The sequence below is a fragment of the Delphinapterus leucas genome, chromosome 4 (assembly GCF_059928025.1).
Source record: "Delphinapterus leucas isolate spDelLeu-1000000601 "Yukka" chromosome 4, BTC_Dleu_Yukka2, whole genome shotgun sequence".
NCBI classification, from domain to species: Eukaryota; Metazoa; Chordata; class Mammalia; order Artiodactyla; family Monodontidae; genus Delphinapterus; species Delphinapterus leucas.
The window spans coordinates 147,206,881-147,233,623 of record NC_143132.1 but is presented as its reverse complement, the minus strand read 5'-3'; the positions used below and the strand labels follow the sequence as shown (position 1 = coordinate 147,233,623).

Below are 26,743 nucleotides of genomic sequence, written 5' to 3'. Positions count from 1 at the left end.
TTTATTTTTATTATTTTCTTGGCCATGCTGGGTGTCTTGTAGGATCTCAGTTCCCCTACCAGGGATCAGACCCGGGCCCGGTGAGTGAAAGTGCCGAGTCCCAACCACAGGACCGCCAGGGAATTCCCTCGAATGCTGTATCTTTGGCGAAAAGATCTTTCTAGAATTGGAGCGGACCTTCTTCCTGTGTTAGCCAACGATTGCCACAAAAGGGCTGGATAATAAACTATCAGTAGGCTTGCAATACTTTACTCTCAGGGATCTGTGGTTTGCTGGCGGGGGTGGGGGTTGGACCAGGTTGTACTCAGCTGGGGGGTGGGTGGGAGGTGGTCTGGTTTGGCTGCACATGTCTGCCATCCTTTTCTAGAACCAACGGGCTCACCTAGGTCTGTTCTCAGGCAATGGCAAAGGCTCAAGAGAGCCTGCCAAACCCACCAATGCTTTTCAAGCCTCCCCAGCATCTCATTTGCTTGTATCCCAGTGGCCAAAATAGACCTCACAGCTGAAGCCACAGTCAAGGGAGGGGAGGAGAGTGAATATTTTTAACAATAGCCACACTTTTTCCAATGTTAGCAACATATTTAGACGTGTTTAGATGTCTTACAAATATGTGGTGGCCATGTCCTCATTCCATTCAATACCCTGAACACATTATTTTCAGAGGCTTCTTGGTACCCCATCCTATAAATGCATCCCAATGTATTTCATCACTCCCCAGTGGTTGAATATTTAGATTGTTTCCTTTTATTGCTCCTGTAATTAATATATTACAACATCCATGCCCATGAATCTTGGTTCACATTTCTGGATAATTTTCTCAGGATAAAGTTCTTGAAGTGGAATTTCTGATCAAAGGGACTCAATTTTAAGTCTGTGGACAGAACCTTAATGGCAGAGAGCTTTGTTCAAACTCCCTCCTGGAAAGATTACACACAGACTGGTCTCTGTAAGTGGAAGCTCACTTACAAATTAAATTCTTTGTTGTAAAACATGTGAGCCTCAAGTGAGTTTGGGTGTCATAAGCCAATTTTGCCTAAGACTGGTCACCCACGAAAACGGGAAATTTAAGTTTTACTGGGGAGAGAAATCCTATGCTGAGATCCATAGTCAGAATGGACACATTTTTGTTTTGCAAAACACCATTGGAGGAGTACAGAAGAACAAAAACATGCTTTCTGTGAGAAGTATTTCTTCTTTGTTATAGAATTCAGTTGCTAAACCACACTTGGTGACCAAGACGTATTACATTTTTTAAAATTAAATTAAAGCTCTCGGCCTCCACTCTCAAGGTTGGTGAGAAGTCCAAATCAGTCATTTTGATAGGACACACACACACACACACACACACACACAGTCTCCAGCCAGGGCTACCATATATATAGCACTCAGGTTGCGCACAGAACTGAAACCTTGCAACCCAGATTGGGACTTAAACCCATGGTCTTTCAACTGAGATCACACACCTCATCACAGGACCTAATGAAGCTCAGGTTCTTGATGTCTCATTGCAGAAAAGTGAGAGACAAAGTGATAGGTAAGAAGTAGATTTATTTAGAGAGAAACACACCCCATAGACAGAGTGTGGGCCATCTCAGAAGTCAAGAGGCCCCAGGGTACAGGGTGGTTAGCTTTCATGGGCTGGGTAATTTCTTTCTTTTTTTTTTGTCCTAAATTTTATTTATTTATTTATTTACATAGCAGGTTCTTATTAGTTCTCTATTTTATACATATTAGTGTATATATGCCAATCCCAATCTCCCAATTCATCCTACCATCCCACCCCAACTTTACCCCTTTGATGTCCATACGTTTGTTCTCTACACCTGTGTCTCTATTTCTGCCCTGCAAACTGGTTCATCTGTACCATTTTTCTAGGTTCCACATATATGCGTTAATATACGATATTTGTCTTTCTTTTTCTGACTTACTTCACTCTGTATGACAGTCTCTAGATCCATCCACATCTCTACAAATGACCCAATTTCATTCCCTTGTAAGGCTGAGTAATATTCCATTGTATATATGTACCACATCTTCTTTATCCATTCATCTGTTGATAGGCATTTAGGTTGCTTCCATGACCTGGCTGTTAGAAATAGTGCTGCAATGAACATTGGGGTGCATGTGTCTTTTTGAATTATGTTTTTCTTAGGGTATATGCCCAAGAGTGGGATTGCTGGGTCATATGGTAATTCTATATTTAGTGTTTTAAGGAACCTCCATACTGTTTTCCACAGTGGCTGTATCAATTCACATTCCCACCAACAGTGCAAGAGGGTTCCCTTTTCTCCACACCCTCTCCAGCATTTGTTGTTTGCAGATTTTCTGATGATGCCCATTCTAACTGGTATGAGGTGATACCTCATTGTAATTTTGATTTACATTTCTTTAATAATTAGTTGAGCAGCTTTTCATGTGCCTCTTGGCCATCTGCATGTCTTCTTTGGATAAATGTCTGTTTAGGTCTTCTGCCCATTGGGTTGTTTGGTTTTTTAATATTGAGCTGCATGAGCTGTTTATATATTTTGGAGATTAATCCTTTTTCCATTGACTCATTTGCAAATATTTTCTCCCATTCTGAGGGTTGTCTTTTTGTCTTGCTTATAGTTTCCTTTGCTGTGCAAAAGCTTTAAAGTTTCATTAGGTCCCATTTGTTTATCTTTGTTTTTATTTCCATTACTCTAGGAGGTGGGTCAAAAAAGATCTTGCTGTGATTTATGTCAAAGACTGTTCTTCTTATGTTTTTCTCTAAGAGTTTTATAGTGTCCAGTCTTACATTTAGGTCTTTAATCCATTTTGAGTTTATTTTTGTGTATGGTGTTAGGGAGTGTTCTATTTTCATTCTTTTACATGGAGCTGTCCAGTTTTCCCAGCACCACTTATTGAAGAGACTGTCATTTCTCCATCATATATTCTTGCCTCCTTTGTCATAGATTAGTTGACCATAGGTGCGTGGGTTTATCTCTGGGCTTTCTATCCTTTTCCATTGATCTATATTTCTGTTTTTGTGTTGGTACCATATTGTCTTGATGTCTGTAGCTTTGTGTTATAGCCTGAAGTCAGGGAGTCTGATTCCTCTACCTCCGTTTTTTTCCCTCAAGACTGCTTTGGCTATTCGGGGTGTTTTGTGTTTCCATACAAATTTTAAGACTTTTTGTTCTAGTCTCTAAAAAATGCCATTGGTAATTTGATAGGGATTGCATTGAATCTGTAGATTGCTTTGGGTAGTATAGTCATCTTCACAATATTGATTCTTCCAATCCAAGAACGTGGTATATCTCTCCATCTGTTTGTGCCATCTTTGATTTCTTTCACTAGTGTCTTATAGTTTTCTGCATACAGGTCTTTTACCTCCTTAGGTAGGCTTATTCCTAGGTATTTTATTCTTTTTGTTGCAATGGTGAATGGGATTGTTTCCTTAATTTCTCTTTCTGACCTTTTCTTATTAGTGTATAGAAATGCAAGAGATTTCTGTGCATTAATTTTGTATCCTGCAACTTTACCAAATTCATTGATTAGCTCTAGTAGTTTTCTGGTGGCATATTTAGGATTTTCTATGTATAGTATCATGTCATCTGCAAACAGTGACAGTTTTACTTCTTCTTTTCCAGTTTGTATTCCTTTTATTTCTTTTTCTTCTCTGATTGCCATGGCTAGGACTTCGAAAACTATGTTGAATAAGAGTGGCAATAGTGGACATCCTTGTCTTGTTCCTGATCTTAGAGGAAATGCTTTCGGTTTTCACCATTGAGAATGATGTTTGCTGTGGGTTTGTCGTATATGGCCTTTATTATGTTGAGGTAGGTTCCCTCTGTGCCCACTTTCTGGAGCGTTTTTATCATTAATAGGTGTTGAATTTTGTCAAAAGCTTTTTCTGCATCTATTGAGATGATCATATGGTTTTTATTCTTCATTTTGTTGCTATGGTGTATCACAATGATTGATCTGTGTATATTGAAGAATCCTTGCATCCCTGGGATAAATCCCACTTGATCATGGTATATGATTCTTTTAATGTGTTGCTGTATTCTGTTTGCTAGTATTTTGTTGAGGATTTTTGTGTCTATATTCATCAGTGATATTGGTCTGTCATTTTCTTTTTTTGTACTATCTTTGTCTGGTTTTAGTATCAGGGTGATGGTGGCCTTGTAGAATGAATTTGAGAGTGTTCCTTCCTCTGCAATTTTTTGGAAGAGTTTGAGAAGGATGGGTGTTAGCTCTTCTCTAAATGTTTGATAGAATTCATCTGTGAAGCCATCTGGTCCTGGACTTTTGTTTGTTAGAAGATTTTTAATCACAGTTTCAATTTCAGTGCTTGTGATTGGTCTGTTCATATTTTCTGTTTCTTCCTGGTTCAGTCTTGGAAGCTTATACCTTTCTAAGAATCTGTTCATTTCTTCCAGGTTGTCCATTTTATTGGCATAGAGTTGCTTGTAGTAGTCTCTTATGATGCTTTGTATTTCTGCGGTGTTCATTGTAACTTCTTTTTCATTTCTAATTTTATTGATTTGAGTCCTCTCCATCTTTTTCTTGATGAGTCTGGCTAAAGGTTTATCAATCTTGTTTATCTTCTCAAAGGCCCAGCTTTTAGTTTTATTGATCTTTGCTCTTGTTTTCTTTGTTTCTATATCATTTATTTCTGCTCTGATCTTTATGATTTCTTTCCTTCTACTAACTTTGGGTTTTGTTTGTTCTTCTTTCTCTAGTTCCTTTAGGTGTAAGGTTAGATTGTTTATTTGAGATATTTCTTGTTTCTTGAGGTAGGCTTGTATTGCTATAAAATTCCCTCTTAGAACTGCTTTTGCTGCATCCCATAGGTTTTGGTTTGTCGTGTTTTCATTGCCACTTGTCTCTAGTTTTTTTTTGATTTCCTCTTTGATTTCTTCAGTGATCTCTTGGTTATTTAGTAATGTACTGTTTACCCTCCATATGTTTGTGTTTTTTACGTTTTTTTCCCTGTAATTGTTTTCTAATCTCATAGCACTGTGTTCGGAAAAGACGTTTGATATGATTTCAATTTTCTTAAATTTACCGAGGCTTGATTTGTGACCCAAGATGTGATTTATCCTGGAGAATGTTCCATGTGCACTTGAGAAGAGAGTGTAATCTGCTTTTTTGGATGGAATGTCCTATAAATATCAATTAAATCTATCTGGTCTATTGTGTCATTTAAAGCTTTTATTTCCTTATTAATTTTCTGTTTTGATGATCTGTCCATTGGTGTAAGTGAGGTGTTGAAGTCCCCCACTATTATTGTGTTACTGTTGATTTTCTCTTTTATAGCTGTTAGCATTTGCCTTATGTACTGAGGTGCTCCTATGTTGGGTGCATATATATTTATAATTGTTACATCTTCTTCTTGGATTGATCCCTTGATCATTATGTAGTGTCCTTTCTTGTCTCTTGTAACATTCTTTATTTTAAAGTCTATTTTATCTGATATAAGTATTGCTACTCCAGCTTTCTTTAGATTTCCATTTGCATGGAATGACTTTTTCCATCACCTCACTTTCAGTCTGTGTGTGTCCCTAGGTCTGAAGTGGGTCCCTCGTAGACAGCATATAGATGGGTATTGTTTTGTGTCCATTCAGCGAGCCTGTGTCTTTTGGTTGGAGCATTTAATCCATTCACATTTAAGGTAATTATCGATACGTATGTTCCTATTACCATTTTATTAATTAATTTGGGTTTGTTTTGGTAGGTCCTTTTCTTCTCTTTTATTTCCCACTTAGAGAAGTTCCTTTAGCATTTGTTGTAGAGCTGGTTTGGTGGTGCTGAATACTGTTAGCTTTTGCTTGTCTGTAAAGCTTTTGATTTGTCTGTTGAATCTGAATGAGATCCTTGTCAGGTAGAGTAATCTTGTTTGTAGTTTCTTCCCTTTCATCACTTTAAATATATCATGCCACTCCCTTCTGGCTTGTAGAGTTTCTACTGAGAAATCAGCTGTTAACCTTATGGGAGTTCCCTGTATGTTATTTGTCATTTTTCCCTTGTTGCTTTTAATAATTTTTCTTGATTTTTTTCAGTTTGATTACTACATGTCTTGGCATGTTTCTCCTTGGGTTTATGCTGCCTGGGACTCTCTGTGCCTCCTGGACTTGGGTGGCTATTTCCTTTCCCATGTTAGGGAAGTTTGGTTTTTTTTTCTTTGCAGTACACGGGCCTCTCACTGTTGTGGCCTCTCCCGTTGCAGAGCACAGGCTCCGGACACGCAGGCTCAGCGTCCATGGCTCACGGGCCCAGCCACTCCACGGCATGTGGGATCTTCCCGGACCGGGGCATGAACCCATGTCCTCTGCATCAGCAGGCAGACTCTCAACCACTGCGCCACCAGGGAAGCCCTCATGTTAGGGAAGTTTTTGACTATAATCTCTTCAAATATTTTCTCAGGTCCTTTCTCTCTCTCTTCTCCTTCTGGAACCCCTATATTGCAAATGTTGGTGCATTTAATATTGTCTCAGAGGTCTCTTAGTGTGTCTTCCTTTCTTTTTTTTTTCTTTATTCTGTTCTGCGGCAGTGAATTCCACCATTCTGTCTTCCAGATCACTTATCAGTTCTTCTGCCTCAGTTATTCTGCTATTGATTCCTTCTAGTGTATTTTTCATTTCAGTTATTGTATTGTTCATCTCTGTTTGTCTGTTCTTTAATTCTTCTAGGTGTTTGATCTTTAATTCTTCTAGGTCTTTGTTAAACATTTCTTGCATCTTCTTGATCTTTGCCTCCATTCTTTTTCCGAGGTCCTGGATCATCTTCACTATCATTCTTCTGAATTCTTTTTCTGGAAGGTTGCCTATCTCCACTCCAGTTAGTTGTTTTTCTGCGGTTTTATCTTGTTCCTTCATCTGGTACATAGTCCTTTGCATTTCCAGAACAGCCTCCTGTCTCAGAATAGCCACAGGGGGAGGTATTCTATAGACTATGACTGGAGTTGTAATGCAGGGTGACAGCCTCTACTCCCACTTAGTTATAAAAGAACTGTGGGCCTTACGCTAGGCAGGAAAGTGGAGGTGAGAGAGAAGGGAAGGGGGCAGGACACAACCTTTAAATGAATGACATAGCCTTTGAGGAAACGACATAAACTGGTTAGAACCAACTCGGCCCAAGGTGGTGGAAGATTCAGCTTCCAGTGGATGTTGAACCTCAGTATATGCTCATTGTAATACATTAGCATCTGAATGACACACTCGCAGGTGCCATAACAGTTCCAAGACCAACCATAAAAGGACAAAAAGTGGGCAGGAACCCAATTTCTGGAAATCCCCATCGCTTCCCCCAAATAGTTGGAATAACCCTCCCTCTCATTAGCCTATGAAATTAACCAGTCCATAAAAACGAACCACCCTGTACCCTGGGGTCTCTCGCCTTCTGTGATGGCCCACACTTTGTCTGAGGAGTATGTATCTCCCTGAATAAATCTGCTTTCACTCTACTTTGGCTCACTCTTGAATGCCTTCCTGCGAGAGGCCAAGGACCCTCACCTGGTGGCCATCCCAGGGACTCACCTGAGATCAGGGATGTGACCATCCTCTCACCCCATTTATTTCTGCAACAGAAGTATGCCGGCTTCGGTTGATGTGATTCCTGATGCGTTTACTTCTTGCCCATGTTCATTTGAAGTTGGGTATCTCTTCAGGCAGATCTCTCCAGGCTCTCCAGGCCCAGCTCAGCTGTGGGGATTTTTGCTGACGCTCTCAATGTGAAATCACTTACAGCCCAGTCCTCACAGGCACCCACCTGGCCATCTGTGTCCCTGGTCCTGCCCCCTCAGGAAGGGATGTTAGAATAGACCCAGGTTCTAAGGCCTATAGAGCCGCCATACTCTCTTCCACTCTTGAAGCTCACAGCCACCATCTCCTTTCCCTGACATACTTCCGATTAATCCCCTTGGTGGGCCTAAGCCTGGGTTGAAAACTCAGACTCTCACAAGAGCTGGCAGGTACCTGAATGAAAGATGCAGGTGGTATTGTTACTCCCAAACTGGATTTGTCTCTTGGTGGGTGTTGAGCCAAAAGATACAACCAAGCCAAGGATTGGGAGAAGGAAGGAGTTATTATTACTTGCAGCAAGTAAGGAGAACACTGGGAATCTTTCCCAAAGCAGTGTCTCAAGGAACAACAAAATTGGGGAAGTTTTAAGCTCGGGGTACATGCATATTCATGAAGGGCCTTGAGCAGAGGAGAATTCAGCATAGAATTGGTCAACAGAGTCCAAGCTTTAGTTGACTGAAGTCAGGAGGGTCAACATTATCACTCCATCCTCCACCCTGTGGGGGCCTTAGTTCCTGCAGGACTCAAAGATATATTATTATGTATATCCCTTGAGGAGGAACTCTGTTTTTATGCACTATTGTCTGACTGCCTTTTCTGCATTCCTTTGTTCCCTTAAGATCATTAATTACTGAGACCTGCTCAAGGGCAAGCAGCATGGCCAGGCTTAGATCACAAAGTGGCTTAGACTGAAATGGCTTCTTTTATGTCAAGAAAGCCGGTGCCTGGTTCTCTTTCTCTGGGGACCCCCTAACCTATCTTCTTACAGAATAAGACCTTAGGGAGTGGTGTTGATTGTGGTGAAGTGGAAAGTACATGACCTGTCTAAAGGGGATCAGCGTGATCTTGCCAGTTTTTGCCACGTGAATATAGGGGCCCAGAGATGCTCCATCTTTGAGTTTTCCAAGAGAGCCAAGAAATTTAGATTTTCATAGGAAATCTCCCACTTTTTGAATGTTGCAATGAATATTTAAAATTCATATCAAATGCCTCGAGGCCAAATAAAGGATTTCCCGGGCCTCCAGTTTTCACTTGTGGCCTACACCTCAGAAAACAAAGGGGGAGGCCACCTCACCAGGCAGCTTCCCTTTTCCCACAGAAAACACACAAAAAGGCTGTTAAGTCTCCCCAGGGCCCAGGGAAGTCAGACTTCCAGGCACAAAGCCCTGTTACCTTCTCTCGGGGGAGGGAGACAGAAAGAGGTGGGGAAATGCTTGTCATTCTTTTTGCAGGAGACGAGGAGAAACGAATCCTTTCTCAGCCAGCATGGTTAATGGAGCACGTTCCAGGCTTGAGAGTTTGGATGGCTATTAGTTGGAGAGTCAGACATAAATAACTATGTATAATAATTACTTAGTCCATTCAGACAGACCCAGAGCAGGAGCCCTCCAGGCCAGGGCGTGAGCATGCAAATGCCCCAAGGTGGGGCTGCTGGTGGAGGGTCTCGGATGCAGCTGGACAGGGCAGGAGCTGGTACAGCCAGGTTGACCTAAGTGTTAGGCTAAGATACATTTGTGTTTTGTTGTTGTTGTTTTATTTTGTTTTTGATATCCAGAATATATTTTTATTTATTTATTTCATTAAAAAATTAAAAAAAATTTTTATATTGGAGTGTAGTTGATTCACAGTGTTGTGTTAGTTTCAGGTGTACAGCAAAGTGAATCAATTATACACATACATGTACCCACTGTTTTTTAGATTCTTTTCCCATACAGGTCATTACAGGGTATTGAGCAGAGTTCCCTGTGCTCTACAGCAGGTCCTTGTTAGTTATCTAGGGCTGCAGTTTTGAGAGCCGTTCGGCAGATCAGTGCCTGTGTCGGGGTGGATTAGGAGGCAGGAAGGGGATGGGAGTGGGAAGACCGGTTCACAAGCTGTGGAAACGGGCCAGGTACAAGAGAAGGGCTGATGCGGGTGTGGGTAGGGAGAAAGGAAGGGGCCATCATGGGCGCTGTTACACAAGAGGAATTGGCAGGAAGTGAGGCAACAGGGAGGGGAAGCAATCAAGATCACAATCAGGCGGCTTCATTCTCCCTTCCTCTCCTAGGTCCCTCAGGACCGTGAAGGGTGGAAAGGGACAGTTTCAAAGGAAGAGGTCTGTACATGTCCGTGCTCATCATTACCAAAGCAGATAGACTAAAGCTTGTCTCTCCGTCGCAAACCGTGCAGTTCTGACGTGCACTGCTGCTTACATTTTGACATCTCAGACGTCAGGATACATCGAATAACCCGTGGCATGCCAGAGTTTAATTGATGCATATTATGGGCTAAATTATGTCCCACGCAATTATTATGTTGAAGCCCTAGCCCCCAGCACCTCAGAATGTGCCTGTATTTGTATTGCCAGGGGGAGGGGGTTGGGGGAGGGATGGACTGGGAGTTTGGGATTAGCACATGCAAACTATTATATATAGAATGGAAAAACAACAAGGTCCTACTGTAGAGCACAGGGAGCTATATTCAGTATCCTGGGATAAACCATAATGGAAAAGAATATGAAAAAGAATATATATATATATGTGTATAACTGAATCACTTTGCCGTATAGTAGAAGTTAACACAACATTGTAAATCAATTATACTTCAATTTAAAAAAAATGTGTCTGGATTTGTAGATAGGGTCTTTAAAGATGTAACGAAGTTAAAATAAAGCCTTCAGGGTGGGTGGGTCCTACTCCAATATGATTGGTGCCCTTAAAACAAGAGGATGTTAGGACATGGTCACACAGGAAGGCCAGAGCTTGTGAAGACGCAGGGAGAAGACAGCCGTCTACAACCAAGGAGAGAGGGCTCCGGAAGTAACCAATCCAACTGACACCTTGATCTTGAGCTTCCAGCCTCAAGACTGTGACACAGTAAAATCTCTGTTGTTTAAACCACCCGGCCTGTAGTTCTTGGTTATGGCAGCCCTCGCAGACGAATACAGTGGGTTTTTTCTTTCCTAATGGTACATGACATAATGGTTTATCTTAAAGTTGATGCGATCTAAGCATCTTTGAGTCTATGAATTAGTGCATTTCATCATTTTCCCTTTTCTTACTTATTGTCCTTATTCATATAAACAGAACTCTGATTAAGGTCACTATACAATTTATCATCCAAACTGGGATAATTTTAAAAGTGAAAAGGGAGCTTCTATTAATAATGACTCCGGGGACTTCCCTGGCGGTCCAGCGGTTAGAACTCTGTGCTTCTGCTGCAGGGGACACGGGTTCAATCCCTGGTTGGGGAACTAAGATCCCACATGCTATGCCACGCTGCCAAAAAAAAAATAAAAGACTTGTGGACAATAGGGGTAACCTGGCATGGTCCCAGACAAGTTGGACACTTAGTCACCCTAACTCTGACCCCCTGGAGGATCTTAGGAGAAAAGCGTGGCTTTTACCCCACATGTACCTCCTGCCTAAATGCCACGCCCCAGGCCACCACCTGTCCGAATGACAGCACAAATGATATCACCCACAGAAACAGAGAAGCCAGGAGTTTTTCGGTGACACAGATAACTCTGGATTCAGGGTGGGTCTTCTTTAGAAGGCCAGAAAAAAAATCTTGGTGGAGTAATTGGATAAACTCCCTGAAGTCCCAATGTCTCAGGCACATCTTTCCCAACTGATCTGCTACAACTTGGGAAATTCCCACAGGGCTTCCTCTTTTGAGTTAATGCATCAGAGAGTCTTATAAAAACATGAAAGCAAAAATTACCCATGAAAAGTGACAACATATTCAGCTATTAAACCATGACTTCTATGGGCTAATCAGGGAAAACCACTGACTGAGCGCTAGTCATCTGTTCTATATATGTTGTCTCTTTTAATTCTCACAATGAACCCAGTAGGGTAAATAATACTACTCCATTTTCGACATGATGAAACTAGAGCTCAGAGAGGTTAAGGGCCTGTCCAAGGCCACAAAACTGAAAGGTGGAGCTAGGATTCTCAAGCAGGTTCCTTGACTCTGATGCTGAGTCATTTCTGTTCTGTTGTCTAGGTTCTTTCTTCCTTTCTTTTCCTTCTCTTCTTCCTTTTTAAAAATTTAATTATTTTTTTACTGAAGCATAGTTGATTTACAATGCCGTGTTAGTTTCAGGTATACAGCAAAGCAATTAAGTTATATATGTGTGTGTGTATACGTATAACCGAATATATATATATAAATAATTATATATATATACTTTTTCAGATTCATTTCCCATATAGGTTATTACAAAATATTGAGTAGAGTTCCCTGTGCTCTACAGTAGGTCCTGTTGTTTATCTATTTTATATATAGTAGTGTGTGTATGTTAATCCCAAACTCCTAATTTATCCCTCCCCTACCCCTTCTCCTTTGGTAACCATAAATTTGTTTTCTATGTTTGTGAGTCTGTTTCTGTTTTGTAAATAAGTACAAATGTATCATTTTTTAGGTTTCACATATAAGCGATATATGATATCTGTCTTTCTCCATCTGACTTACTTCACTTAGTATGATCATCTCTAGGTCCATCCATGTTGCTGCAAATGACAGTACTTTCTTTCCTCTCTTCCTTAACTAAGTTTTATACGCTTACCCAGCTTGCAATATTTTTTGTGTCTATCAGATTTAGCATTTCATAACAAATAAGGGCTGGGAGGAGAAGCAGAGAACCAAATGAAATGGGCTGGATATGGGAGATGAGGGGACCTGATTCCTGGTTTTGCCAGATGCTGTGTTTCTAGTGCCGTGTCTCCTGGAAACTTGATACAATTCTATTCTTTGGTATTGACTTGAAAAAGACAGGCATGCCGGCTTCGGTTGATGTGATTCCTGATGCATTTACTTCTTGCCCATGTTCCCACATTTGCCCTTTCCACCCACATTTCCTTTTTTTTTTCAGAAGGCAAGTATTTTATAGCTAATGGTTTAAATGTTATTCGGGTTACAAGAGGCCAGGAAAAGGGCCTGCAGACGATGAATGTCACTTTAACATAGCTTCAGCTTGTAAAACTGGACAGGATTGCTTATTTTTTTCTTATACCAACGGTCTGGTGAAGCAATGTTTTTATTTGATTTAAACAAAAAATCACCCTAACACATTTTCAAAATTACAGATGCTGATAATAAAATGCTAGGGTGGAAATCAAAATAGATATCTGGAAATCCAGAATAAGGGTGTTCTAGAGCAAAACACAGATTTTTCTACTTTTCAATAGCAAGGCAAATCTCTTATTATCCCACTTGCTATATCTAGAAAAAAATCGCCAAATGTTTCTTATATACATTATTAGTTCCGCACTTTCTAACTCACTTAGGTTTAGGACCCTTCACCTTATGTCCTGTGAAGAAATCTACATTTAAAATTCTCGCTCACGTGTCCTGAGCTTCGTTTGAAGAAAATGCGTATTAAAAAAGCAGTTTCACTTTGCTCATTCTTCAGGGACCATATTGAAAGAGACGAGGTTAAGCTTTTAAATGGAGACAATGCAAACATTCTCGGTGTTAAAAAAAAATGTTTATTAATAATAGTTCCCCCTACAATGACCCCTTTGAGTTGTCTTTTCCTCCTGGAATTTAGAGCCCAGAGTTCTATTGCTTGATAGCAGCTTAGCGGAAACACTGGCCATTCCACATCCACTTTCAGGCCCCTGGCATTCCCGTGTAAAATCCAGGGGTGACAGGTGCTCTAGAAAAGCTCAACCCTGCTGCTGGGGAGGGAGGGACGGAGGGAGGAAAGAAAGGAAGGAAGGAGGGAAGGAAAGAAGGAAGGAAAAGAGGAGGGGAGGAGGGAGGAAAGCAGGGAAATATTTTCTGGAAGAGTCTAACTCATTGTCATTTCTAATGACTAATGAAACCTGGAGAAGTAAAACCCACACCAGATTTGGCTGAAAGTCCAGGCCACTCTGAGTCACCTAGTGCTTGGCCACCAGCCCATGGACCACCTGTGTCCACTCCCCTCCCTTAGCTTCCTGCTTCCCTTGGGGCACATCACTGCCCTTAAGCGCCTTCACCAGGCAGTAGGCTGTGGGGAGTTAAACTCAATTCAATCATTTATTTCTTGGTGTTTCAGCAGCTCTCCCCGTGTAGGAGAGGCTAAAATTAATGGCCAGAATTAGTTATTTGGATTATTTTGGGTTTCCACGGACACAGTTTTTTATTAGCTGGGTGGGCTACTGAGAGTTGGATCTTAAGAAAGTTTCCCCATTTTATTTTATTTATTTATTTTTGCGGTACGCGGGCCTCTCACTGTTGTGGCCTCTCCCGTTGCGGAGCACAGGCTCCGGACGCGCAGGCTCAGCGGCCATGGCTCACGGGCTCAGCGGCCATGGCTCACGGGCCCAGCCGCTCCGCGGCATGTGGGATCTTCCCGGACCGGGGCACAAACCCGTGTCCCCTGCATCGGCAGGCGGACCCTCAACCACTGCGCCACCAGGGAAGCCCGAAAGTTTCCCCATTTTAAATTGATTTGAGGGAAGTGGGACGGGGTCCAAATAAGAGAAAGCTGGTGTAAGAATGGAAATGATAGAACAGGAATCAGGAATCGATGCTGGGACCTCCCAGGCAACTTCCACCGCAAGGAGATGGGTAATTGGACAACAATTCAGGGCGGAGTTGCAGCAGATCTTGCAATGTTTACCTCCTCTGTCTTCATGTCTTGGCTCTGGTCTTTTCACTATTGGTGGGTATCAGACAGAAGTGGGCGGTGAGGGCCTATGAGCCAGGCAAACGCTTAAATTTAAGACTTTTGGGTTTTATAGCATTCTTTTCTCTCCAAAGAAAAGCAGTCTACCAAAATCTATCTGTTGAGTACTGGATTTTAGTGAAACTATAGTATTAACGGGGGATTCAGTTTCTCATTTTTGTAAAAAGACACGCTTCGCCTCTTGAACACCGCTGTTTCGTCAGGGTATGGGTGTGTGCACTTAATTCTTATCAGTATTGTAGGTAAGGGCAGGTAATGTGTTCAAAGGTGGGACAAATGAAACCTTTCTTCTCTTCTCACTGTCAACTGAAAAAAATGCACAACTTACAAGCTGAGAATTATATTTTATTTGGTGGACTTTCTGAGGCCTGAAGCCCAGGAGACGGCCCCTCAGATCGCTCTGAGGCTCTGCTCCATAGAGGTGAGGCGGGGAGCCAGGATAGAGAGGAGTTTTTGCCACAAAAAACCAGGTAGTGGGAACATCAAAAGATTGCTGTTAATCAAAGAAAACCAGACATCTCAAGTTAAGGAAGTTAGCGCTTTTCTATGTATGGGAAGATGCAAGAGTCTGGGCTCACTGAAATCATTCCTCTGATATGCACCTATCTAGGGCCAGCATCCTGTTTCTCTCCATCCCGAATCCCCTCAGGGTGCACTGCTGTTGGCCACTGCAGGGGCTGCTGGCCTGATGGCTGTAACATATTTTGTCCACACCACCCTCAATTTGCTGCTACTGGAAACTTGAAGAAAAAACCCCAAAGACTAGGAATTTGGGTGAATGGAAAAGCAACAAGATTCTCCCATCTGGCTTTCTTCCCCTGCAGTTATCACCGTGGACGCTCACATCCAGACAGCTGGGCCCAGGCTCAGAGAGGTGGTCCTCCCCATGATCTTTTCAATGAAGCCCCATGCTGACCACTTGAGAGGGAGGCTTCTGGCTTCTGGGGAAGGATGCACTTGGCTGCTTAGAGGGCTAGGGCTTCCCCAGTTTGGAGTGATGGGTGAGAAGTAGAGAGGGAGCTCTGGACCTGGGGCCTGATGAGACTCGTCCGTGCTCGAAGGGAAGGGCGAGGGGTTGGGGGGAGGGCGGGCAAGGCCCTTTTCCCCTCATCTCCAGCTCTGGTTGTGGATAGAATCTCAGCCCATAACTCTGGTAGAAAATAAACACAACTTAATTTGTAAAACACTCACTGATTTCTGATGTAAGTTCCCATTCTCCCTAGAGTGGTGGAAGCAGAGCCTAAATCAGTTTTTGCCTTTCCTGGGGGCCATAGGCAGCCTGCAGTGCCAGGCATTGGTGGCAGGGGAGGGCGGCTCTCAGGGGCCTCGGTCATCATCACTCAGGTCACCCCAAGAGCACGTAACTGTACCCCGCTGGCCTGGGTCCTGTGCTGGGTGGGGCCTGGACCCGCTGTGTCTGTGCCTTCTCAGGGGACAGAAATCTCAGAGACAGGCTAGGGCAGCCACCTCTGAGAGTCTCACCGCCTTTGTGGGCTCCAGGGGAAGCAGGTGTCCCCGCTCTTGGGTTCCACAAACCTCTTTTGGGTTTTGCTGCCCATCTAGGGTCCCGCTGGGAAGCAGGGCATGTAGCTTCTCAGTCCAGCCTCACCCAGGTCTCTCCTCTTTCCAGCTCCAGGAATCCCCTTCCCTCAAGTATCAGTTCTAACATTTTACTCCTGCAAACTGCAAGCGTGTGGTTGGCTGATGGAATATGAGCGGGGAACAGACCTTTGCTTCCACTCTCCAGACACAGCCCTCCCCTGGGGCAAGGAGCTCCCAGCTGTGGGATAGGTGGGGGGAAGCTAGGACAAAGGAATGGGTAAAGATGACCATCTCAGAAAGGTTAATCTACTCCCACAGTGTTGAATATCACTCGTCTGATTCCTCTCTGCTGCAAGGGCTGGGCACCCAGGAAGCTGGGAAGGCGTCTTTACCGTTGCATCTATCTTTGGTGAATTTCAGGACAAAGTAAACCAGACCCACTAGGGTCTGGTACCTTATATGGGAAATCCTGAATCCCAGAGAGGTCCCTACTGTACCCCGATGCCTGAGGGGACAGGAGGGGAGGTCTGACAGCTCTGGGAGGTCTAGGGTGGAGGGAGGGAGCAGAGGGCCGGGCGCCCGCCACAGGTAGGGAGGAGGCTTCGGGAGCATCACAGATCTGCATCTAATAAGCGCTCCCTACCAATTTTTTATGAGCTTGGTGACAGGTTTATTATACCGAGGACAGGAAATTTCAGTGGGACACGAGCTCTCCCGAGGAGAGGTCCCGGAGTCGTCCACTGAAAACCAAGCGAGTGAATGAATGAAAATGTGCTCGAATTCCAGTCCTTAAAGACCTGTCAGCTGTGCCAGCGTTCATTCGTATTCATTAGGTAGCTTGGTCAGCCGAATCACAGAAGTTCTGTACGTCTACTTAAATATAAACCACACTGAGACAAAATCAACCCCAAATTAAAAGTGAACGACTAAATAGAACCCAGATAGCAAGTATCTTTGCTTTTGGCTGGGAAGACAGCCAAGTGATATGTGTTTGGGTTAATTTTTTTACAGGGAAAACAGATTAATTATGTAGTAAATATAGTTTGCTAGGCAAGAGTTCTCAAAACGCGGGAGAAAAAGGATTCAAGCAAAGTCTATTTATTATTTAACAGTCGTTTACATTAGCACAAGGGCAAATATTTGCCTTTTTATGTTGGCCTTAAATGTATTGATATATTTGAATAACGATTAGGCTGACCATTAATCAGTATTAACATCCAAGGTTTACTTGAAGCTGAAATTAACTGAAGTCACTAAACTCTGACACAATCAAAAGCCTGAGCCTTATAAAAATTATTGAAAGGTTTAGGGTTTGCAGGATTGGTAGGGCTTTCTGGTCTTGTGTTTGTTCTCAGGCTCTGAACTTGCTGAGCGGGTAGCACTGCTCAGTGACCCCACTGTTTGATTTTTGCCTTTGGTGTTTCGGACATATTTAAGGAGAGCAAACTTCCGGGCTGAGGCTGCTTCCCTGAGTTCTCCTGAAATACCCCTTCAAAGTTTATTCTCTGGGAGCAGAATAGAGAGTACCTATTGGGGGCTGGCACACTTTTATATCAAGATCCCTTTTCCCTGGGACCCGCCAAGGAGGGTGGCTGCCCGTGAAAGAGGGGAGGGATGAGCCACAGGGCCTTTGCATCTGCTGCTGTTCCTGTGCTCAGAGTACAGAACTGGGGACAGGGTCCCCTTGCTCCTGAGCCTTCCATCCCCATCTCCCTCCAGCGAAGCTTCCTCAGAACACCGGTCCTGTAAGATGTTGACATATGCCACTACCCGCCCCCCAAAAGGGGTTCTATGATTGAAGGGTGCTTGACACCAGTTGAAACAACGGCTTTTTTCTCCTGCAAGAATTCTCAGAACCTTTAATATATTAATTTACATTGAGAATCTCTAAGAGGAAAAGAGGTAGCCTTTAAAATGTTAGAAAATTCCATGATTTTGTGCACACATAGCATGTGTCTTCCCTGGAAAGAGTTTATAGCTGTGCTGGTAAGAAGTGGTTCATGACGTGACACCCGATTTGTTTCACAGGTTGAGGAGCCCATTCTATGGGTTCCAGTTTTCATGAAATACTTGAGTTCCTTGCAGACAGCCGGTGGTATGAGAAGCAAGAAAAGGGGAGGGACCTGGTACCCACTTTTAAAAAATATCTCTTGTTTTAATTTTTTACAATAAACATTAATTTATTTACAATAAACATTATTATATAATTAAAAACATATTTTAACATATGAGATACACATTAATATTTATTTTATTTTATTTTTTCTGGTGTCACATTGTTGTTTTTTTTCCTACTGCCCACTTTTAAGTGATCGTCATCTTGAGCCCCCCTCTCTGCCTGTCACCTGCTATTTCCAGTGAATCCTACTTGTAACTTGGGGGCTGGAGAGCTGGCCTGTGAATAAGTCAGGGCAGGAGGTTGAAGGAAGCGCTCACTCTTGGAGCTGCCAGAGGCTGAGCCTGCAATTATCCGAAACCAAGAGGGAGTCCCTCCCGGAGTCCTGCCCCCTCAGCCCCTCACCCTCCTCCAGCGATGGGAGTTGTGTCCGCTGGACCCCGAGTGTGGTCCCGAGAGAACTGAGTCCCCAAGGACTGGGCAATCAAACACACTCCGGTGAACAAAGAAAAATCAGGCTATCAGCTCAATTCCCTAGGACACAGGGACCTAAAGTGATCATGATGGTTGGAGGTCCCCAAGAGAACAGGCTGGTCTGGGGACAGAAGAAGAAGGTGACATCGTTTTAAGAAGCGTCCTCCTCTTAGCTCAGAAAACTCATTAGCTGAAAGGGGATGGGAGAATTAGTACCTGAGTCATCGTGTTTCCCAAGGCACATAAATGAGCTGCTGGAAGAGACACAGGGTCTAACGAAATTATTTTTATGGCTTTACCGTGGGGAGTCTCCTCCACTGCTTAGATGATTCAGAAGTGGGCACTGTGTATAGATTTTATTAGATAACCTTCCAAGGCTTATTTTTATAAACTGGAATTTAGCACTTTGCATTCGCAAAGCAATTAATAGTGCCTGTGTTAGTTAATATCCAATTTTAGGTTCAAGAGCAATATTTTGTTACTTAAAAATTAATAGCAATGTCACAAAGGGCTTATAAAAAGAGATGGATTACTCCAATAGGGCAGTTCCATATAATGCTATGTTTTTATTTGCCATTACTTTAATTACTGAGATATTATTTTATATGTGTTCATTATTTTAAAGTGCCTTGGGAGTGTGAAAGATGTCTTACAGATGTGTTCCATTTTAGCCAGAGCAGCCTAACCATAAGTAGCTGTAGATTAATGCATTTATCACTTAAAATTTCTTTTTAATGTTCTGTAAGCAAGTGAAATTGATGTCTCCAAGAAGACAGATACCTCTCATACCATGGAATTCCTCCTCCGAGAATATCTCTTCGTTAGATTATGAATAGCCCTTGGAAAGGAAAAAAAAAAACAAACAGCAAACAATCAGTAGCAAGAGCTGTACAGAAGCATGACAAACACCAGTTAAGAGCCAGTGCTGAGAAAATAGCACACATCCTTTGGATACTGAATATCTATTCTAAACTAAAGTGGGTCTTAAAATTCCACGTGTACAATTTCTTCTCCATTTCCTCCTAGGTGGGCTGGGGTGGCTGTTCTGCAGACGTGGCCGTGTGGTTTTCCCTCAGCAGGCAAACTCCGAGGAGAAATGTGACTCAGGGTCATGATTCCTCCAAGACGGTTTTTAAAAATAACCTATAGCCACTATTTTTAGCAAACCTGCCAGGCCGCAGGGCTGCCGGCTGCCTCTTTCACAGAAAGTAATTAACAATCTCTAATCCCTCAGGTGAGGGAGATACTGAAGTTCCCGATGTGGAAATAAAAAATAGGCTGTCTTTACAGGTGGACACGACTCTTGAAACAAAGCCGGCCACCCTCCTGCCCTTGCACACCCTGGGAGAGGCAGCTCGCCCCAAAAGGATCAGATCCATCGGAGAAAAGCAAATAGTTTTACACTTCTAAGAGGTGTTATAAATAAGGGGGATCTGAAGCAAAACGTTCAAAAGCAGCTGCATCCTCTCTTTTCAGACAAGAGCTTCCCCCTGACTCGAGCTCATTTGTTATTCAATTTCACTTCCCAGTCGCTGCTAAAGGTTTGAAAGCTCTTGGCAGGTTTCCGTGGAATCATTTAAGCGCTCTAATAGAAAGAGCAGAAGGGCAAATTTTACAAATTCATTCTAAGTCAAACTCTCTTATTTTACAAAAGAAGAGAATCTGTGATTTGAGAAGAGAGAATTCAGGCCTGTGGGACTAGGTTATGCAGGATGCCCTTCCAATGGACAGACTGTTGGTCCAGTTGACAAACGTCGGCGTCTGTGGCTCTGGCCAGACCCTGATTTCACACCTCTGTCAACCGAGTCATCCTCTTGACTGTGGTGGACCTGTCTCTGTGCACTTACCAATTTTCAGTGAACTTCCTTAAGCTGTTACAGAGGCTACCCATTTGGAAACGTTCACTGGCTTGACACTTTCTTTGAAGATGATCGTAGGTTACTAGTTGTGGCACATGCTTCAGGGGTTCAGTAAATGACTCCTGATGAATACTTGTTTTCCTTAACATTACTTTTTTTTTTTTTTTTCCGGTACGCGGCCCTCTCACTGCTGTGGCCTCTCCCACTGCGGAGCACAGGCTCTCGACGCGCAGGCTCAGTGGCCACGGCTCACGGGCTCAGCCGCTCCGCGGCATGTGGGATCTTCCCGGACCGGGGCACGAACCCGCGTCCCCTGCATCGGCAGGCAGACTCTCAACCACTGCGCCACCAGGGAAGCCCTTCACATTGCATTTTACCAGGTTATTTTCTCTTTAGTTTCTGATTGTTTTTCTATGCCCTTGTTCTTAAATTAACTTTTGTTGTTTTGTAGAGTACATTCTCTAGCAATCCTTTCACACGGGATTGTGAATGGTACATTTTCAGAGTTCTCGCTTGTCTGAAATGTCTCTATTTGTTCCCCATGGGAATGATATTTTCACTCAAAGTCTATATTCACAAGCTTCTTCCATCAGAATTTTAAAGATGCAGCTTCACCGTCTTCTCTCATCAACTGTTTTTGATGAGAAATATGAGGTCAGTGTGATACTCTTTTTTTTTTCCCCTGTGTGCAATCTGCTTTTTTATTTTATTCTGCAATCTGCTTTTTCCTCAGGAAGATCCAGGACTATCGCTTTGTCCCTGGTATTCTGAAATCTCACCACAATGTCACCGTTATGCATATGACATCTTTCATTTTTCCTGCTTTGGTCTTCTGGTTCCTTTTGTTCAGAGGACTCATATATTTCATTCACTTTGGAAAATTTTCTGCTATTATCTTTTGAAGTATTTTATTCCACTTATCCACTTTATCCTCACATTCTGAAAATGTGTTCAGTTGGATGTGGGAACGTATGAAAGTATTTTCCGTGTTCCTAACTTTTCTTTCATACTTTTCATCTCCTGTCAGGGAATTCCTTAGTTCAATCTTCCAGCTCTCTAATTAGTTCTTCAGCTGTTCCCATTCTGATATTTTATCCATCTACATTTTTTTTTTTTGAAATGCCAGTGATCAAAAGCTTAAAGACCTCCACTTGACTCACTTAATGTAATATCCGCTTCCATGTCCGTGCTGATACTGATCAAACGTATTCTTGAGTCACCTGTCTTTTTCAATTAACTTTACTTTCTCAGACGTTCGTCCTTCCATTTGTTAAATTTTCTGTCTCCTTCCATGGGGCAGTTTTCATGTGCTTACTGTTGTGAGCTTGAAGCAGGAGCTGGTAGGCCTCCACCCACCTGCCTGCAAATCCCTTGACCATCTTCATCAACAGGCTCCCATGCGTCTGTGTCTCTGCTGGACCGCACTCTGCCAGGGCACCCCCCCCCCACCCCTCCCAAGAGCCAGCAGTGTCTGGGAGTTAATGTTCCTGGGGATGTGCTAATGCCAACAGAGGATATAAATCCTCCAGGTCTTCACCCCTCAATGGGGACACCTTTGAGGTGTGACCTGTACTGTCGCCAGAGCTCCCCACTTGAAGCCAAAGTTATCTTCTGAGGGCCTCTGTTTGCTATCAGGGAGTGAGCGGCCACTCCCTTCCTGGTCCCACATCCCCACTCTCCTATCCATTCTTCCTGGGAGAATGTCCTAATACATCAGCTTCCCCATAAGTCTTCATCTCAGAGGCTGTTTATAAGAATCCAGCAGAGGGAAATAATGCCATTTGCAGCAACATGGAGAGACCTAGAGATGATCATAGTAAGTGAAGTAAGTCAGAAAGAGAAAGTCAAACACGGTGTGATATCACTTATATGTGGAAGCTAAAATATGACACAAGTGAACTTATCTATGAAACAGAAACAGACTCACAGATGTAGAGAACAAACTTGTGGTTGCCAAGGGGGAAGGGGGTAGAGGAGGGAAGGAATGGGAGTTTGGGATTAGCAGATGCAAACTATTACATATAGGATGGATAAACAACAAGGTCCTACTGTATAGCACAGGGAACTATATTCAATATCCTGTGATAAACCACAATGGAAAAGAATATGAAAAAGAATATATATACATATATGTATAACTGAGTCACTTTGCTGTACAGAAGAAATTAACACAACATCGTAAATCAACTATATTTCAATTAAAAAAAAAAAAAGAATCCAGCAGAGGGGGGATGGGGGAAGGGATAAATTAGGAGTTTGGGATTAACAGATACACACTACTATATATAAAATAGATAAACAACAAGGACCTACTGTATAGCACAAGGAAGTCTACTCAATATTCTGTAATAAACTGTAAGGAAAATGAATCTGGAAAAAAAATGTATATGTATAACTGAATCACTTTGCGGTACACCTGAAACTAACACAACATTGTAAAGCAACTATACTTCAATTAAAAAAAAAAAAAGAATCCAGCAGAGACAGTGCTTATGTTTAAGTGGAGGCTGGGCAGGGCTCTCTGTGAATCCTGCATCCATTTCCACAGCCTGGGTCCAGTGAGTGGGGAGGAGCTGAACAGATGCTTAAATACATACACATAGAAATGGATACAGAACACAAGACATGGGTATCTCTTAAGTCTTTTCTAGAAATTTGTAAGAAGAGGCCAGAATATGTGCTCGGTCTGCTTTCTTGGCCCAATCTCCATAAACAACTATTTAGTTTTTGCTCTTTTTTAAACAATTTTTATTAGAGTATAGTTGATTGACAATGTTGCCTTAGTTTCAGGTGTACAGCAAAGTGATTCAGTTATACATACACATATATCCTTTTTTTAAGATTCTTTTCCCATATAGGTTATTATAGAATATTGAGTAGAGTTCCCTGTGCTATACAGGTAGGTCCTTATTAGTTATCTATTTTATATACAGTCATGTGTATATATTAATCCCTATCTCCTAATTTATCCTTCCCCCCTTTCCCCACTGGTAACCATAAGTTTGTTTTCTACATCTGTGACTCTATTTCTGTTTTGCAAATAAGTTCATTTGTACCATTTTTTCAGATTCCACATATAAGTGGTATCATATGGTGTTTGTCTTTCTCTGTCTGACTTACTTCACTTAGTATGATAATCTCTAGGTCCATCCAAGTGACTACAAATGGCATTATTTCATTCTTTTTTATGGCTAAGTACTATTCCACTCTATATATATACCACATTTTCTTTATCCATTCATCTGTCAATGGAGATTTTGGTGGCTTCCATGTCTTGGCTATTGTAAATAGTGCTGCTATGAACATAGGGGTGCATGTATCTTTTCAAATTATAGTTTGGTCCAGATATATTCCCGGGAGTGGGATTGCTGGGTCATATGGTAATTCTATAGTTAGTTTTTTGAGGAACCTCCATACACGGTTCTCCATAGTGGCTGCACCAATTTACATTCCCACCAACAGTGCAAGAAGGTTCCCTTTTCTCCACCCTCTCCAGCATTCATTGTTTGTAGATTTTTTGATGGTGGCCATTCTGATGGGTTTTGTTCTTTTAATCAAAAGTCAAAGCTACAAAAGCAGAGTGATGCAAAGTATTTGTTCCTGACGGCACACTTCTATCCTTTGAAGCACAAGTTCTGCTGAAGAGCCTGAGCTTGGAAGTCAGTCCCTCATTCCACGACTGAGCTCTTGTTATATGCCAAGCACCACACACACAGTAAAGGGCACAGCAGCCGAGGCTCCTGCCCTCACAGAGGACGAGGGCTTGGAAGCTCTGAGACTAAGTACTCACTTTGACACAGGAAGCTCTCACTTGAAGAAGTTAATCCTAGGGAAGTTATCTGAAAGAAGGGAAGGAAAACTATGTCTGTGTAAAGATGTTGATGCTCACAAGCCTGAAAATGTGTAAAGCAACCTAAGTGGGTAACAGAGGAAAGGATAAATACTGTATGTGGGCCCACTGATAATGCAGAAATGGAAAATGATAGTGGTCAGAACCATGGTGATCCCAGAAACTGCTTATAATGTGCAGTGAAAAGAGCTGACCGTAAAATTGTATATACAGTTGATTCAGATCAATTCTATGAAATACATATGCATGCAGGCCCAGATGGAGGGCAGGCACTCTATCTAAAAATACAGGTGGTCTCGAGGTAGTAAGACGACAGATGGTTTTTCTCTCTTCTGTTCTCAAATCTCTTTGTTTTCCTATGTAAATTTTTAAAAAGTTACTTTATTTCATTTATTTATTTAAAAAGAAATATTTATTTACTTGGCTGCACCAGGTCTTAGTTGCAGCTTGCGGGATCTAGTTCCCTGACCACGGATCGAACCCGGGCGCCCTGCATAGGGAGCGCGGAGTCTTAACCACCAGACCACCAGGGAAGTCCCCAAAAAGACTTTTTAAATTGAAATATAGGTAATTTACAATGTTGTGTTAGTTTCAAGTCTATAGCAAAGTGATTCGGTTAAACATGTATCTATTCTTTTTCAGATTCTTTTCCATTATAGGTTATTCCAAGGTATGGAATACAGCTCCCTGTGCTATAAGGTAGGACCTTGTTGTTTATCTATTTTATGTATAGTAGTGTGTGTATGTTATTTTAGCTTTTTTTTTAAAAAAAGTTTGGCTATTAAAAAAATGTTACCAAATGATTCTTAGAGTTAAGAACCCGGCCACCTGTTCTCCTGGAATCTTGATTGTTACCTGACTGGCCCATTCTTGATATCCAGGTCCCAGATCAAATGCCACCTTCTGGGAGCAGCGACCCAGTTACCTCCACCCCCAGCTCCCACTCATTCCCCCGCACATTCTGGTTTCCTCTCTTCAAGGCTGAAGAATTCGATCTGGAATTCTAGCTTCTTTCTGCCTCTGTTCACTTGTTTACCGTTTGTCTCATGCAGGTAGAACGTAAACCCCGTGAGAAGAGAGACCCGGCTCTTTTAATTACCTGTATCCCTCGTGTCTTCAGTGCCAAGCACTGGAGACTGTTTGTTGAATGAATGTGTGCATCCACTCACCCGTTCCATCGTCTTGATGTGTCACTTATAAAACACCCTTCAGGGCTCCCCTGGTGGTACAGTGGTTAAGAATCCACCAGCCAATGCAGGGAACACGGGTTCGATCCCCAGTCTGCGAAGATCCCACATGCCGCGGAGCACCTAAGCCCGTGCACCACAACTACTGAGCCTGCGCTCTAGAGCCCGCGAGCCACAACTACTGAGCCCGTGCACCACAACTAGTGAAGCCCGCGCACCTAGAGCCCATGCTCCACAACAGAAGAAGCCACAGCAATGAGCCTGCCCTGTGCTATACAGTAGGTCCTTATTAGTTATCTATTTTATATATAGTAGTGTGTATATGTCAATCCCAATCTCCTAATTTATCCCTCCACCCCATCCCCTGGTAACCATGTTTGTTTTCTACATCTGTGACTCTATTTCTGTTTTGTAAATAAGTTCATTTGTACCATTTTTTTAGATTCCACGTGTAAGTGATAACAGTATATCCTTTCAATGTCACATTAGAACATTGCCTATGAGGTCCTGCGAGGGGTTATTGAACTCTCTAGGGCTGCGCCGCCCCATACTGTAGTCACTTGTCACCAGTGGCTTGGTTTTTAAGCTTTAATTACAATCCACTAAAATTCAAAATTCAGTTTTCAACCATAGTAGCCACATTTCAAGTAGCACACGTGGCTACTGGACTGGATAGCCAGATATGGAATATTCCATCATTGAGGAAAGTTCTATTGGAGAGTGCTGTTCTAACGGTTGGACTTTGTTTAATTTACCATTCACTATTTTTTTTTAAGAAAACTTCCTTATTTACTTATTTGTTTATTTATTTATTATTAATTATTTTGGCTGCACCAGGTCTTAGTTGTGGCATGTGAGATCTTTGTTGAGGCATGCATGTGGCATCTAGTTCCCCAGCCAGGGATCGAGCCCTGGCCCCCTGCATTGAGAGCGTGGAGTCTTACCACTGGACCACCAGGGAAGTCCCTCCATTAACTATTTTTTTATTAATTAATTAATTAATATTTGGCTGCGTTGGGTCTTCTTTGCTGCGTGCAAGCTATTCTCTAGTTGCATCGAACGGGGGCTACTCTTCGTTGCGGTGAACCGGCTTCTCGTTGTGGTGGCTTCACTTGCTGCGGAGCACGGGCTCTAGGTGAGCGGGCTTCAGTAGTTGTGGCATGAGGGCTCAGTAGTTGTGGCGCACCGGCTTTGTTGCTCCGCGGCATGTGGAATCTTCCCGGACTAGGGCTCGAACCCGTGTCCCCTGCATTGGCAGGCGGATTCTTAACCACTGTGCCACCAGGGAAGT

General features: G+C 42.7%; 1 long non-coding RNA gene across 5 annotated transcripts in view; it reads left to right on the top strand.

Moving 5' to 3' along the window:
- LOC149749455 (uncharacterized) overlaps positions 1–26,743 on the top strand; it is a 37,917-nt gene that overhangs the window by 4,356 nt on the left and 6,818 nt on the right. The window contains exons 3-5 of one of the 5 annotated variants that reach the window (XR_016393151.1): positions 43–20,795; positions 24,908–24,964; positions 25,318–25,730. This is a non-coding gene — a long non-coding RNA (uncharacterized LOC149749455). Of the gene's footprint in view, positions 1–42; positions 25,731–26,743 lie in introns of all 5 variants that reach the window. The other 4 variants (XR_016393152.1, XR_016393149.1, XR_016393150.1 and 1 more) reach the window with 4 other exon arrangements.